General features: G+C 41.0%; 1 long non-coding RNA gene across 1 annotated transcript; it reads left to right on the top strand.

Annotated features, from left to right (window-relative positions):
- The first annotated feature begins 3,989 nt into the window (after positions 1–3,989).
- Positions 3,990–4,665, top strand: LOC147641249 (uncharacterized). Its single transcript, XR_015267621.1, has 2 exons — positions 3,990–4,275; positions 4,542–4,665. It is a non-coding gene; the product is annotated as an uncharacterized LOC147641249 (long non-coding RNA).
- Positions 4,666–14,237: the final 9,572 nt, after the last annotated feature.

The following is a 14,237-nucleotide window of genomic DNA, read 5'->3' as shown; positions in this document are numbered from 1 at the left end:
GTGTGTGTGTGCAAGAGAGAGAGAGAGAGAGAGAGAGAGAGAGAGCACTATTGTCTTATGCGGTGGAGCATGGTCTTGCAACACTTGGGAATTCCAAGCTCTACATGGACAACTCTTGTGGTGGAGCATGGTCTTGCAACACTTGGGAATTCCAAGCTCTACATGGACAACTCTTGTGGTGACAATAATAGGAAACAGGTCTTGCTAGTCAGTATCTTTTCGGTTGTCTCTTCTATACAAGATGGTGGGTAAGCAAGCAAGCTCCCAACAATACATGAAAAATAAGCTCTCTTCACTTGCTTAGCCTTGAGCTAGTGAGTGTGGTGTATTTGGGCTTTCCATGTGGCTTCACCATCTGTTATATCACTTCAATAATACACTATTCTTATCTTTTTTGTTATTGTGTAATTTGAGATTTTAAAGTTTTGCGCTATGAAAGATCCTACTTCTTGTGAGTGCTCTCTTATATACACTACACATTGTATCATCTTACAAGGTCCTGCACAAAAAATAAGTAGGGTATGGTGAGAGATTACCTTAAGAGTGTATGGCAAGGAAGACTAGAGACCACACAAGATAGATGGAAGACTTACATATCAAAGAGACATGAGTTATATCAAAAGAACTATGCATAAGAGAGAGCATAAGAGAGCTTATGAGATATCATGCATAAGAGAGCATAAGAGAGCATAAGAGAGCTTATGAGATATCATGCATCACTCATGTTGAGAGGCTATAAGATCTTTTATGCATCTATTCATGCATAGCTCATTAGAGCTCATGCATAACTCATGAGAGGTTATGTACATAGAGAGCTTGCATCACACATGGCTCATAAGAACTCATGAATAACACATTAGAGAGCTAATAATAGCTCACTTTTTTTAATAGATCATGCATAAAAGAGCTCTCTTATTTATACTCTATATATGCCCAACCAACGGAATAGAGCGTAGTACTATATTCATAGAGTATAGAGTAGAGAGCTCATGCATAAACCAATGGGCAAACATGTGTGCATATTATAAGCATAAACATAGAACAAAAAATCATATAACCATATTATAAGCATATAACATAGAACAAAAAAACATAAAACCATAAAACAAAAGCATTGGGTTAAAAAGTGTGGAGCTTAGCTCAAGAGCATTTGTTTAAGGTTTGAGATAACATCAAGAGCTAACTAAAGAAAGCATGCCCTAAAGTGTCTTTACATTAACACAAAGCCAAGCACACAGAAAAAGAATATTACATCAATAGAGAGAGAGGGGGGATTGGAGAGGAGGAGTGGACAAGAACATAGAAAATATAAACCGTTTTTGATTGAAAAACATAGAAGGGAAGAGATACATACATTGTGATTGAGAGCACTATGCTTGTGGAAAATCAAGAAAGGAAGGAGGTGAAGGAGATAAAGGAAGAACGAGGAAGGTAGCTAGATCATGCAACCATGAGAGGTAGCTAGGGCATACATTTGGGGAAGACAATATGTCACAGCCTAGGTGGAAGAATATAAATTTTTCCCCAAACATGGCTATTCACAGCTATACATGCGGCAAAACATGTAGTACAATAGTATCTGTATATCCGCATATATAGCTGCACATGTATAGCTCTGCAAATAGCCACATCATTGTTGGTGCCTTTTATTTCAATCTACTTAACCCACTCACTCACTGCTTTCTCTCACTATTGTTATGTGGCTATGCCTTCATACTCTTATAGTGACTTGAACTATCCTCCTAATTTGAACTATCCTTCATATGCTTGTAGTGTCTTGAACTATCCTACTAATTTAAAAATTGGAAGAGTTTGCTTGGTTCATGACAATTGATTAACAACATGATTAAAGTATGATAATGATGCTATAATCTTACCTGAACACAATACTAGAGTCCAATTACTTTGCAAATTCAACTCTAAAATGAGCTTGGATCTACATAAATTGGAAGCTCCAAAAAGAGCATCAGGATACACTAATCACTCCTTGATTTACTCTATCAAATCACCTAGTACTACTACAACATCTTTTGCCTTTGATGGTAATTTTTGATGGTACTTGTGTTGTCAATTTAAGCATTAACAAAACCATCGAAACAACCGTCTATGTTTTAGTCAAAAAAACATCGACATGTGCATCGATACTTGCGTCGAAAACAACATCGAAAACATTTTTTTTTCTATTTGGTTTGTTTTTTGAAAAACTTTAAAGTGTTTTTAGTTCTTATAGTCCTTATCAACCCAGTTTTTAGTTACTTTTCAAACAAATACAAAGACATGTAATAATATTGATAATAAATTAATATGACAATATTTTTTTGCCAAAGCTTGCACTAATGATCCCAAATACAAGGACATATATAGCAATATTTACAAGAAATTATGACAAGTGTTTGCCAAAGCTTGCATTAATGGTCTCAAACAAGAGAATTGTTTGTCAAAGCTTGCTCGGGTTCCAATCCTACTAAACTTTTCTCTGCACCTTCTCATTTGCTCCACTCAAGTTGGATATCCAAGTGATCGACCGATTCATTAATGTTGTTTGGGCACAATGCGCTCATCAATTCTTCGATGTCGGGCAACTTGATACTTGCAAAAAACGACTACATGGGCACAACATTTTCTCCTCTAAATCAACGAAATTAAAAATGTTCATATCACTCATAGGCTCCATGTATATTGAATATGCATGCAAATGTGGGTTTAAATGAGAGGGACGTGGAGCCTCTTTTATATTTTACACATGGCCTAGTGGGTATATTCTAATTTTAAATGAAAAGGTGTTGGGCCACCAAAAAGTTCAAATTTTGAATGAGAATTTACATGTTGAAGTGATAGGTAGCCGAGGTTTGAAATAAGCATCGAAATATGCGTTGAAATATTAAGAATGGTTTTTGACACCTTTTGTGACGATTTTATCAACGGATATTAGGATGCTTATTTCGACTCTAGGGAACTGCACCTGGTCACTTATCGTGTTTTTCTGAAGAGTGGCTTATTTCGATGCTTATTTCGGTGTTTTTTTTCAGTGCTTATCTCGGTGATTATTTCGATGATACTATACTGACGCTTTTATCGATATGAATTGCAACGCTTTTGGGGTTTTGTTACATGTTCATTTTCGTCGAAAAAAATGTCGCAAATAGGCCCGCCTGTAATAGTGTAGAATATTTTCACACCTCCTAAATCAACTCATACTAGCCAGCCTTGACTCGTACCATTAGTCTATGTGCTTCCATGACATCATCAAGTACACACCATTGCTTACATCACTTGAGATGTCTCACCTTTTTCACCTTCTTTACATTCACCACTCACATAACCTTTGCTCATCACAAATACCATAAAAATAAAATTCACAGAAGATCTTATAAACAAACCTCTTTACATGTGCACATAAAACAAGGCTTATGTGCAGCTCTCTCTCTCAAATATATATACCATCCATCACTAGATACACCATCCATCACTATAGACCCGGGTACCCGTCATGAGTTGAGACATTGACCTCTCATTCAAATGGAATTTAGGTGTATGATGAGACGAGGGTGACAGAAGTAAAGCTTTGCTGATGGAGCGCATGAGGCCTCATGTTTGAGGGATGATCCCTGCAATCTTTCAGTGGTGGAAGGGTAGGATTTGGGCTATGGGTGCTCCCTCCATTCATATTTGAGGGCTGAGAGCGTGAGAGCGTCAGCGGCGTGGTTATCCGCTCACAACTACGTGCACCAGGGGCGGCATATCTTATCTTTCTTTATAATAATACTACTGCCTTTTAAGGCATGCAACCAGGTCTTATTCGGGAGACTGTAGGAATATTATTGAATTAAAGTTGCTTTGTGTCTTTGTACGTGCGACTGCAATTCCTACACGCGGTGTCACGTGTGTTGCTTGCTGCTATTTTTTTTAATTTAAAAAAACGTCGCTTACTGAATAAACTATTTCACAAATGGGTTATTAAAACCTTTTACCACCTTGAGCAATAAAAGCCCATCCCTTCTACCATCACTGCTTACCTCCAACGATCACTGTATATTGTGTTGTTTCTTGTATCTTACGAGACCAGCCTCATAGCCCTTCCCTTCATAGCTAACTATGGCTCATACTCCTCCATTTGCATGCACTAATGATTCAATGGTAGCTCATGAACCTTCATCTAACAGTAATTTAAGCGCCCGCGGGTGGGCATCTATGCTACAATTGTGTTCTAGCCCTAACGCAGACCCATCAAAACCCCAATCGCCTACCACGCCTTCTACTATTCTATTTAAGAGAGTAATTTTCTTAATCGATCACACACCTTGTAGTTTTTATAATTCTATTCATGTTAATAGTTTTGTGAATTCTTTATTCGAGTAAACTGGTATCTTGGGTTAATGATCACACAATAATCACATTTCAATATGTAGTTAAAGCCTAAGCTTTTCGAATAAGAAGTTGTTTTACAGCACTAAAACTTTATTATGACTAATCCATATGCTACTTTAATTGATTATAAATCCAATGTTGTGTTAATGAATTTGCGTTATTTGATCACACAGGCTGGCGCAGAGTTTGTGGGTACTTTCTTGCTCATTTTTGCTGCTGAAGGCTCCACTATCTACTAGGGTTTGCAATCATGGCGAACCGTCTAGTAGCATGCCTCCATTTTCTCTCATGTTCTCCATTTGTCTTCAAACTTATTTGTAGGAAAGGTATCTACTAGGTACTCATCCTATTATTCATAGGTTACTACATTAGTATGACAATATATAAATGTTAATCACATATTGTAAATGTTAGAAGATAGGAGATTGTACCTGGAATACTATTTGGGATAGTTTTGAAAGCTCACAATTGTACCAAGATGGGCAACCCTTTTTTTTTCTACCAGCTTGTCCTCCAAAACAGCCCCAAAGCTTTCCCTGTAGTTGGCGCTTCTCTACTATCCCCGGCTTGCAGTCGACACCAACTTCCTCTTCTACTGTCTTGCATCAACCCCCTCTCTCAGAGGGCGCCCCACCAATAACCCCACTTTCGGCATCTCTTAGGCGACTTTCCAGCCCGTCGTCTCCTGTGGCCCTTTCACCCAGTCAGTCGTCGGCGCCAACTTCCTCGCTACCTTCTCAGGTCTTCGACACAGCCACCGTCATCTCTTCACGGTGATCCTGCCACAACCGGCCTCTGTTTGTTGCCCGCAGCCACCAGTCCTTCTCTGTGGCCCAGCAAAAAACGAACGTAACACTCTTCCCTTCTCGTTCCCAGAGGCGGCCACCTTGGCTCCCTTCCTTTGCGCCAACCCCCCTGTTTTTTTATGGGCACCACCAGCCACCAGTCGCTCCTAGGCGACTTCCTCTTCAGTCGTGAGTAGCTCTCTCTTTAGCTCGGCATGCGCAGCCTCGCACGCTCACATGCCAGCCTCACCATCGTTGAAGCTGCCCAGCAGCTGTGGCAGCTAACCCCAGAGCTCTGTCCTTTTCAGCTCATCCGTTAGCTCCTTTCTCTCCAGAGAAGCATCCTCTTTCTTCACAGACGGCCTCCCAGCAAGAACACCTCACCACGCCTCTGCTCTGCGGTGGCGGCCGCTCCCTTTGCAAACAAGACACACCCCCATCTGCTTCCCGTTGCCAAAGGTGGCCACCTTCCGGAAGAACCTACCAGCGCACCCCCTTCTACTCATTTCTAGAAAGATTCGCCACCTATCCAAATTGGCATCCTTACTTTTTTTTTTCTTACACCACATTCCTCCTTACCATTTACACATCCATACTTTCCTTTTTGCTTCCCTTCTAGAACCATTTCATGGACACACTTAATTGGCATCCCGACCATCAATTGTCCACATGAGTGCCCACTTTCTTTGGGGATGCACACACATTCAGGCAACCGAGTGGTTGATGTCATCTCCAGCAGACCTCGAGTAGACCACACTCCGAACAAACCTGTACAAGCCCAAAACAAAACCATCCACCCTGTACATCTGCCAAGGCATTCCAAAGCAAAAATCTCCACACGCCATGCATACCATATGTACACAAGCCCAAAACACCTTTCAGAAAAACGCCTGACAGCTGGCATGTTCTAACTACTCTAGTCACTGCTCAAAGAAGACGAGGCAAGAAGGAATTGTCAATTCGACTACCCAAAGATGCATACAAACTTGTACCATCTAGCCTAGCTGCTAAACCTCCTAAAAAGCATATCTTTTCCAAGCCTAAACCTCAGATTGTTACTCATTGGGTCCCAAAGCATGTTCTTAAAGCACAAGGCTATTATGAGGGTGCAACAGCACTTTGGCTTCCCAAATGCCATGGTTTGCTAGAGGCAGAAGAGTGTATCAATAAGATTCCAAAAGCCACTCTTGGTTTTTCATATCAGTGGGTGTAAAGGAAATCAACACAACCTCTTCAAGATAGGATAGGTGGTTGTAATAGCACCTACAAATCTACTTGTGTTGACCTTCTCCAAACATGTATTGAATCACCAGTTCTCCCAATTTCTCCTTGTTACACACTTCCACCATCAACTTGTGTACCTAAGACAAATCCAACTTTACATGAGTCTCCTTTGACCATAGATTCTAGCACTTCACTGCCTAAATCCTCTTATCTTGCTCAAATTCCTCGACAATTGCTAACCTTCCCACCTCTTAAGAAGGACATACCCAAAACCAAAGGTAAGGAATTAACACTACAATTGAAGCTCTTTGGTAGATCAGTGTTTGAATAGTCTCACTTTTACTAATGTGGTTCCTTATGCCTTTACAGGATTGTGTTCTTTTTGAGATGCTCTTATCTACATTGTTTTTGATATAGTTGTATTTATTATAGCTAATTATAAATTATAAAATATAATGTGAAGTATAGAGGAAGTATAACAGATAAAAAAACTAAACTTTGAATAGGTCTATTTTGATTTTATAAAAGGAAAAAAGATGTGTGTGTGTGTGTGTGTGTGTGCACGTATGTGTGAGTGCATGTGAGAGAGGAAGATTGAGTGAGAGGAGGGTTCAGCTTTCATTGGAGGGTGGCAATAGCATTGGAGGGTTGAGCTTCCATTGGAGCATGGCAACAGCATTGGAGTGGAGATTTGGAGTGTGGCTACACAGAAACATCGTCTCCTACACGAATCCGAGCATAAGCATTCATGAGGTGAGTGACACACCTTGCCCATGCAATTGTGAGCTAGATTATGGAAGATTAGCTTCTTAATTTAAGTTATTTTGAGGCTCCCGAGTGCAGTTGGGCAAACCCCCATGACCTTGGTTAGTTCCTCCACTCTTTCTATGATGTAAGGACTTTCCATAAATGGCGCCGCTATAGCCCTACCACATAGCCACAATGCATTTTGAATGTGTGTGTGTATATAAATGAATTCTATTATAATTCTGTTTTTTTTTCAAGAATGGTAGAAATGAATTGCTGAAAATCTACTCATTTTGTGGCATTATTGTTGATTTTTGTAATTTATACATGTTGTTCAATTTTTGCAATTTCTACATATTCTTGCAATTACTACATGTTCCTCATTTTCTATATGTTTTACATTTTCTGTAAGTGCTGCAATTTGTGCATTTAGGTTAATTCTTCTTCCACATATCATTTACAAGTTCAATTTGTTATTTCTATATATTCTGGTTTTTTCTGTAATTTTTCAGTTTTGAAATAAAACAACAATGAATTGAATATGAAAGTGAAAGAATTGGGTTAAATAGACCACAAAAGCATTTTCCTAGGAATGTTTATCCCAATTTTGACTCCTTACATGGAGAAATTGAAATAATAATAGAAATTAGGGGAGGGTTTCGCACACACAGAAATTTCTATGTTTTTTGCATTAGTGTAATTAACACAAGTTAACTATGCTTAATCCTCTCCTTAATTTGGGGCATTTTGATTGGCTGGCAGCATTTAATGCATGTAGAATTTTAGGCCACTAGCCAAAAATTTCCAAAATTTTATTTTGTAGAGCGATTCTCTCTACCGTGCAATATAGTGCTCATAGAGTACTACCGATCAACAAATGTGTTAAGAAACAGAATGTCAATCCGAGGACTCGACCCGATTAGTGCATGAAGGCTTATCCCATGAGGGAGAGCTCACATACACAAACCACCACTTGATGATTCAACCATTCAACACCTCAATCAACCTCTCAATCCCTTAAATCCACTACACTAATCAAGAGAACAAGCAATGCATGGCAATCTCTTAATCCCATTCAAACATTGATTAAATCTTAGCTTTCCCTAATGCTTGCAATCCCATAAGCGTGCATCTACTAACCCACAAGCTTAAGCAAGCATCGAATGTAACATTCACAAATCCACAAGCTCATAGAGAGAGTCTATCCATGAATAACTCATTGCCAATGAAGTGGGCAAGAGCTTGCATCAATGGAGACTACACACACACACACTATAAGCATGCAGCATACACAAGAGAAAGAAAGAAGCATTCAACTAATCATAGATTAATCTACTTCAATGATGCTAAAACAGATTAAGAGAAAGAAGCGGAGCTATACTCATTGGAGCTTGATGCTGATTAGAGTACAGTAGAGAGAGAGTTAGAGAGCTACCATAGCTGAAGAGCTCAAGAGAATGGCCAAAAGACGTCCACTGTCTTTAGCTCAAGAGCTTCACTCAATAGCTTATGAGAATGGCTAAAAAACGTCCACTTTCTTTAGCTAACATCTCTTTTGTAGAGATGTCACTAACCCTAATCCTAGGCCTCTTTCACACATGGGCGGACAACCCCATAAGTGAGCCTTGCTTAATACACTTAGAACTCTCATTTAGAACCCACATTGGCCTAAAACGATTTACATTGCACTTCGGCACAAAAATATGGAAAAATTATGTGCGTCTTTATGTTCCCATGGCTACAACCCCGCTCTCTCGCATTAATTGCTTCCGACCTCCTTCCATAATTCGTGTTCCCGTGGAACATTCCCCCCTTCCTAAATCACGCACGTCCTCGGGCGCGATAGAAGCAAAAGCTGCAAAAAACAATGGAAGACAAGTAAAGCCTTTTATTGAAAAAAAAAACAGCAATGACAATCTCACACGTGAGCATGCAAGTGAAAGGCCGATTAGAGTTTTAAAGAGTGCTAAAAGAAGTGAGTAAAGACTAGTCAAAGTTAGACTAAGTGGTAGATAATGCTATGCAAAGGCAAGTGTGCTTGTACACCGCAGGTTATGACTGCAGTCTCAATGTCCTACAAGTGTTTAAGTTATTCCTAAGTGGCAACCCTACTCCTAAATATGATCAATGGTGATTGGACCTTTCTTTCTTTCTTTTTTTTTTTCTCTTTGTGTGTGTGTGTGTGTGTGTGTAAAAGATGATAAAGAGGAAGGTTCCATCCCAATGAGACCCAAGCAATGGCCAAGAGACCTCCACCAAGAAAATCTAAAGGCCGCTAAGTATCTCAAGGGTAACAGACCCTTTTCTTTCTTTTTGATACAAGGAGTACCCCATGAAGATGAGGGCATCGGTCTCGAGGGCCCATAATGTACCCCAAAGTCCTACCAGCATCTATCAAGGCGATAGAGTCCTTGAAGATCTTCTTCTTAATCTTGACGTCAGTGTTCATCCCATGGAAACTAAGGCATCGGCCCCAAGGTGCTAAGACACCCCAAGGTCCTACCAAGCATTCCACATGGCTGTAGACATGTCATGTCTCGATTCACTTGTATATATTTTTTAGGGCATGATTTTCGTAAATTTTTTATTAATCGTAGCACCTAGCCCATACCTAAGAGGTAGCTACCATAGGGATAACTAATATACTTTGAGAGCATAAGAACTTGGCATACTCCGTTGGCATATATCCTACACCATCTTCAAATAGAAATACCTTCTACTAAGTCCTCTAAGAATCTAGAAATCACTCACCACATGGTAACAACTAATTTAAAACTTAAACCAGCCAATTGTGTGTGAACATGTAAACAATATATGCAAAAGTGAAAAGCACATAAAGAACAAAAGAATATGATTTGAATACACCTGTTGTAGTGCTCGTTGATGTTGTGCGTTTGCATTGATGCATTGCTGATGTTGTGCAGATTGCTTCTCTTTGCTCTGTGTAGGCATTGCATGTCTCCCCCCTTCCTAATTTGTGTGCACGGTAGGTGGACTATTGGGGTGTGTTTGTATGCTCTTGTTTAGCTGAGATCTCTGCAAAATGTCTTATTAACAAACAAGAAAAGAAAAGAAAAGAATAAAATTTGTTATTGGTGCCAATCACCGAATATAGCCGAGGGGAAAAACCCAGTGGGAGAAAAGTGCCCTAGCTTGTTAATCTTATTGTGGAGTTGATGAGCTTACCCTTGCACTGGTGGTGGATCTGTGTCCACTTCTACTAGAAAGATGGTATCAATCACTTCAGGATGCAAGGACAACCCTGTACAAAAGCCGGCCTCTGGAGAAGGTGGTAGAGGAAGGAGTGCTTCCTCGCTAAAATATGACATTGGTTCTATGGGAAGGTTAAGCAGACAATTCCGATTTTGGAATTGCTCAATATAGGTACTCATAGTGATCCAAAATTGACATGTTGAGGCTGGGGGAAGGAGGGCTTGCAAGATAGGTGGTTGCAAGTCATTTATGCATGTATCCCTCCATTGTTGTGCTTGAACCTCCTCAGGTAATCTACGTTGATTTGGTCCTCGGTCTGGTACTCTCACATCAAGAAGGTTATGGCGTTGGGGTGTAATTCCCACAATTTGTTTCATTAAGCTTGTGCCATATCGTCGAAAGTAAGAGTGGCATAGCCAACAAATGTGTGAAGCTTCTCCTAATATGAGGCCTGCACACTCTTGACAATGTGGAAATGGGTGATGCTGTTGATAGAATAAAGTGGCAAAGTGATGCCCATAGCAAATTTCACCTAAGGGAGCATAAAAGTATCTAGAATGAGTTTGAAAAGGAGGAGCACTATAACCCCCGCGATGTTCAGGTTGAGTACTATGAGGGTCAATACATGGTGGACATGTATCTCGCCAAGTATCCATCAGGAGGTATCTGGGCGTAGAACAATGAAATTTAGAAACTTCATTCTTTATACACTCATATCCATCATTACAATCGTTAAAAAGCGACGACCTTTAAACCTTAATAAATGCACGATCGGGCGTCTGATTGACGAACGGTCTGCACCCCAACGACCAGGAGAACATCGCGGACAAAAAAAAAAGCCCCCCGAGGCGGTCCGGCACACAAATTAAGGTCGACGTCCCAAATTTGGGAACCTCGCCCCAAAAATTTAGACCGTACACACTTACCAGGGTGCCCGTACGATGGTCACACAAGAACCAAAGAATGGCCGCCCACTGTGTGGACCACACATACCGCTACGTGGACACCCATGTTGCCCCTGACCAGATAAGGTACATGCATACCACTCCTTTCCTTGTTAACCGACACTGTACTTTCCCCCACAGCCATGCAGGCCACTAATCTACAACCTTTGCTGGAAGATCGTCCTTTTGTCCTTGCTTTGCGCAGTGCCCATACCCGCACCCCACAGTTATATAAACCCCCGGGGTGCTCCATGGGCAACATGCATTTCTGCGTAGCTTATGCTCTATTGTGCCGCCGTCCGTACCACCATCTGTCCCTGTGCAGTGTACTTGCTGTAGACTATAGTACAGCCACCCCTCTCCACACCCCCCTCATTGGCCACTTTTTAGATAAGACAATTTTCCTCTATCCCCCTCTTACTCTAGGAGGCAATGTCCTTAACTCTTCTCTTCCCCCCCACCCCCACACCCCCCCATGTGAAGAGACTTACAGGAGCCCTTCTCCCCCTCAGCAAAACGTTTTTGTCTTAAGGACATCTCACAATCCCCCCTCCCCCCCATTTGCATGGACTTTAGCAGTAAGAGGTTTTAGCCTTGAGGGTTCATGCGTTGTGGTCTTTAGCTCATACGGTGAGCAAACGATCTCAGAATTGAGATCTGACTCGAGCATTTCGATCGCGAGACAGTGGGCCCTACAAGAGGACGTTCAAGATGGCCCCTTCTTGAAAACGTCAGAATATTGCCTCGGGAGGAGCGCGCAACAACGAGATTAGAGAAGATGCTCCCGATGCAGCTCTAACCCTCCCTTTACAAGCTCCTCAAGGAAATGGTGTCCAGGTTAGCTTGGTTATCTTTTAAAGAGGTTTTTTTTAAAATATTAGTGTTAATAAATGTGTATCTTTTTCTTTTAAAATAATGACATAAAATTGTATGAAGTTACGAATTGAGTGATGCTGTATTCAATGGATTGCATTGAAATTGTTATCTTTAAAGAGTGCAAGTTTTTCCTGGCTTCGACGCTAACTCCATTCCGTGCTTGTGTAGCTGGGCAGCATCGTTAGAAAAGCCGGAATGGCCCAAGGTATCCCTCATACCATTGGGAGAATAAGGTCCACCGATTGAGGCGAGAGATTATGATGCTGTCTAGTTCTGAGGGCTCAGGATAGTGTGGTGAATAAGCCCACCCTAGTGTGCAGACATCCCTCTGAGGGGTAGGAGGATCGAGCAATGGAGCCTGAGAGGGCGACAAGTTGGCTTGAGTCCTCGCCAGCGGTCGATAATGAGGTGTATGGTCCCATAGGATTTTGCCCAGCATGTAGAGGCTAGAAGGCCGAATTCTAGATCATGGACAGTATAAAGGAAAAGAATAAGAGATCCGGTTTGGCTTGTATGGAATTGATTCATGTATAAACTTTTTATATATATCTTGTCTTTGGATTGTATGTAATTGATTCATGTATAAACTTTTTATGTATATCTTGTCTTTGGCATTATTGTATTGTGGAAAAAGACTATTTTAACAAACCTTGTGAAAAGGACCTTAATTAAGGAACATGTTTATTTATGTCAAACAGTGTGGTAGGATGAATTAGAAAACAAATTGACGCATGAGTAGGGTGGAAAGTGGGAGGATGGAATGCCCTGACGGCACCATCCTATGGATGGGTGGACCCGATTAGTCGGGTAGCTTTCCAACAGATTAAGAGAAAGCCCTACGCTAGATAAATAGGTTCTTGGGCAACTCTATTCTAGAAGACTAGGCCAGCGGCGGTTGTGCCTTGCATGGATGAGGAAAAAAGCGTTGCCTCTAGAAATCAAGTCTAGTAGTTGCCCGATTTTTGATCAATTACCCTATGGGTGATTTGATTTTTGGAAGATCACGCTCCCCCTGTAGGATAGGACTAGGTCTTACCTCTATGAATCGTATCCTTGAATCTCTACATGGTCAAGGTGTCGATGAATAGGAAATTTTCTCCAAGTTAAGACTTAGTGGACTATCTTAGGTGTTTCCCCTATTTTAGAAGGGGGGAATCTTACAATTGGTATCAGAGCCGATCTTAGCTCCTAGGAATTACCATTTAAGGACTATTTTGCAATGAATGTTTTACCTAACATAATGCTAATTAATAAAAACACCCTACTAAAAAAATGAATTGATGTTTGAATGATTGTAGGAAGAGGAAGATGCCTACTCGAAGTTTTTAGTTTTCCAATGCATCTTCGAGACTGCTAGTCTCCTCAAATTTCGAGTTTCGTGACACCATGGTGTAGATACTAGAGAAGATGTCCCTCCCTCATTTCTCTCGTATTGAAAGAGGATGGGGTAGAAATTTCTGGAGTCATGGGCCGAGATATTTCTTCATCCGAGCAGATCGAATCCTGCAGCCTCACAATGATAAGTGGGTGGGTTGCTCTGACATTGAAGGTATATCAGTAATTAACTCTAGCAAGGGGTAGCATGGAGATGGTACTGTTACTCTGAAGCTTCTGCTTCCCTTTTTCTTTGGCAATCTTTACAATGGATGTCACCTTGGGTTTCCATTTAAGGGTAGGGAACTACTGAGAGTGACATGGGGTGGAAGTTGACATTAGGGAGATTTGGGGATCCATAGATGATGATTAACCTCGTAGAAGTGTTGGGCTCATAGAAGAGGTTTGGGGATCCAGTGGAGAGTTGGTTTTAGGTATAGTTGAGGGTTTGATTGAGGGTTGCAACTCCATGGGGAGCGCTTGGGCTTGTATTTGTCATGTACCCTGTAAGCTTAGCGAATGTGTTGTCGACGTGGGGGACGAGGAGCTTTGGTTGCATGAGGATGAATGGGATGGTTGGATAGTTTGGGGATCCACAATTTAGATTCGCTCTCATAATAACCTTGTGCTATGATGACAAGCTTTAAAGGTACCCAAAGGCAAGATGGTAAACCCTGTGGAGTTTTGTTTTTAGTAGTGTTAGTTT

The sequence above is a fragment of the Cibotium barometz genome, chromosome 2 (assembly GCF_041138505.1).
Source record: "Cibotium barometz isolate CiBa-2024 chromosome 2, ASM4113850v1, whole genome shotgun sequence".
Classification (NCBI taxonomy): Eukaryota; Viridiplantae; Streptophyta; class Polypodiopsida; order Cyatheales; family Cibotiaceae; genus Cibotium; species Cibotium barometz.
Note: the sequence above shows the minus strand (reverse complement) of the source record. Positions and strands in the feature narration are given on the sequence as shown.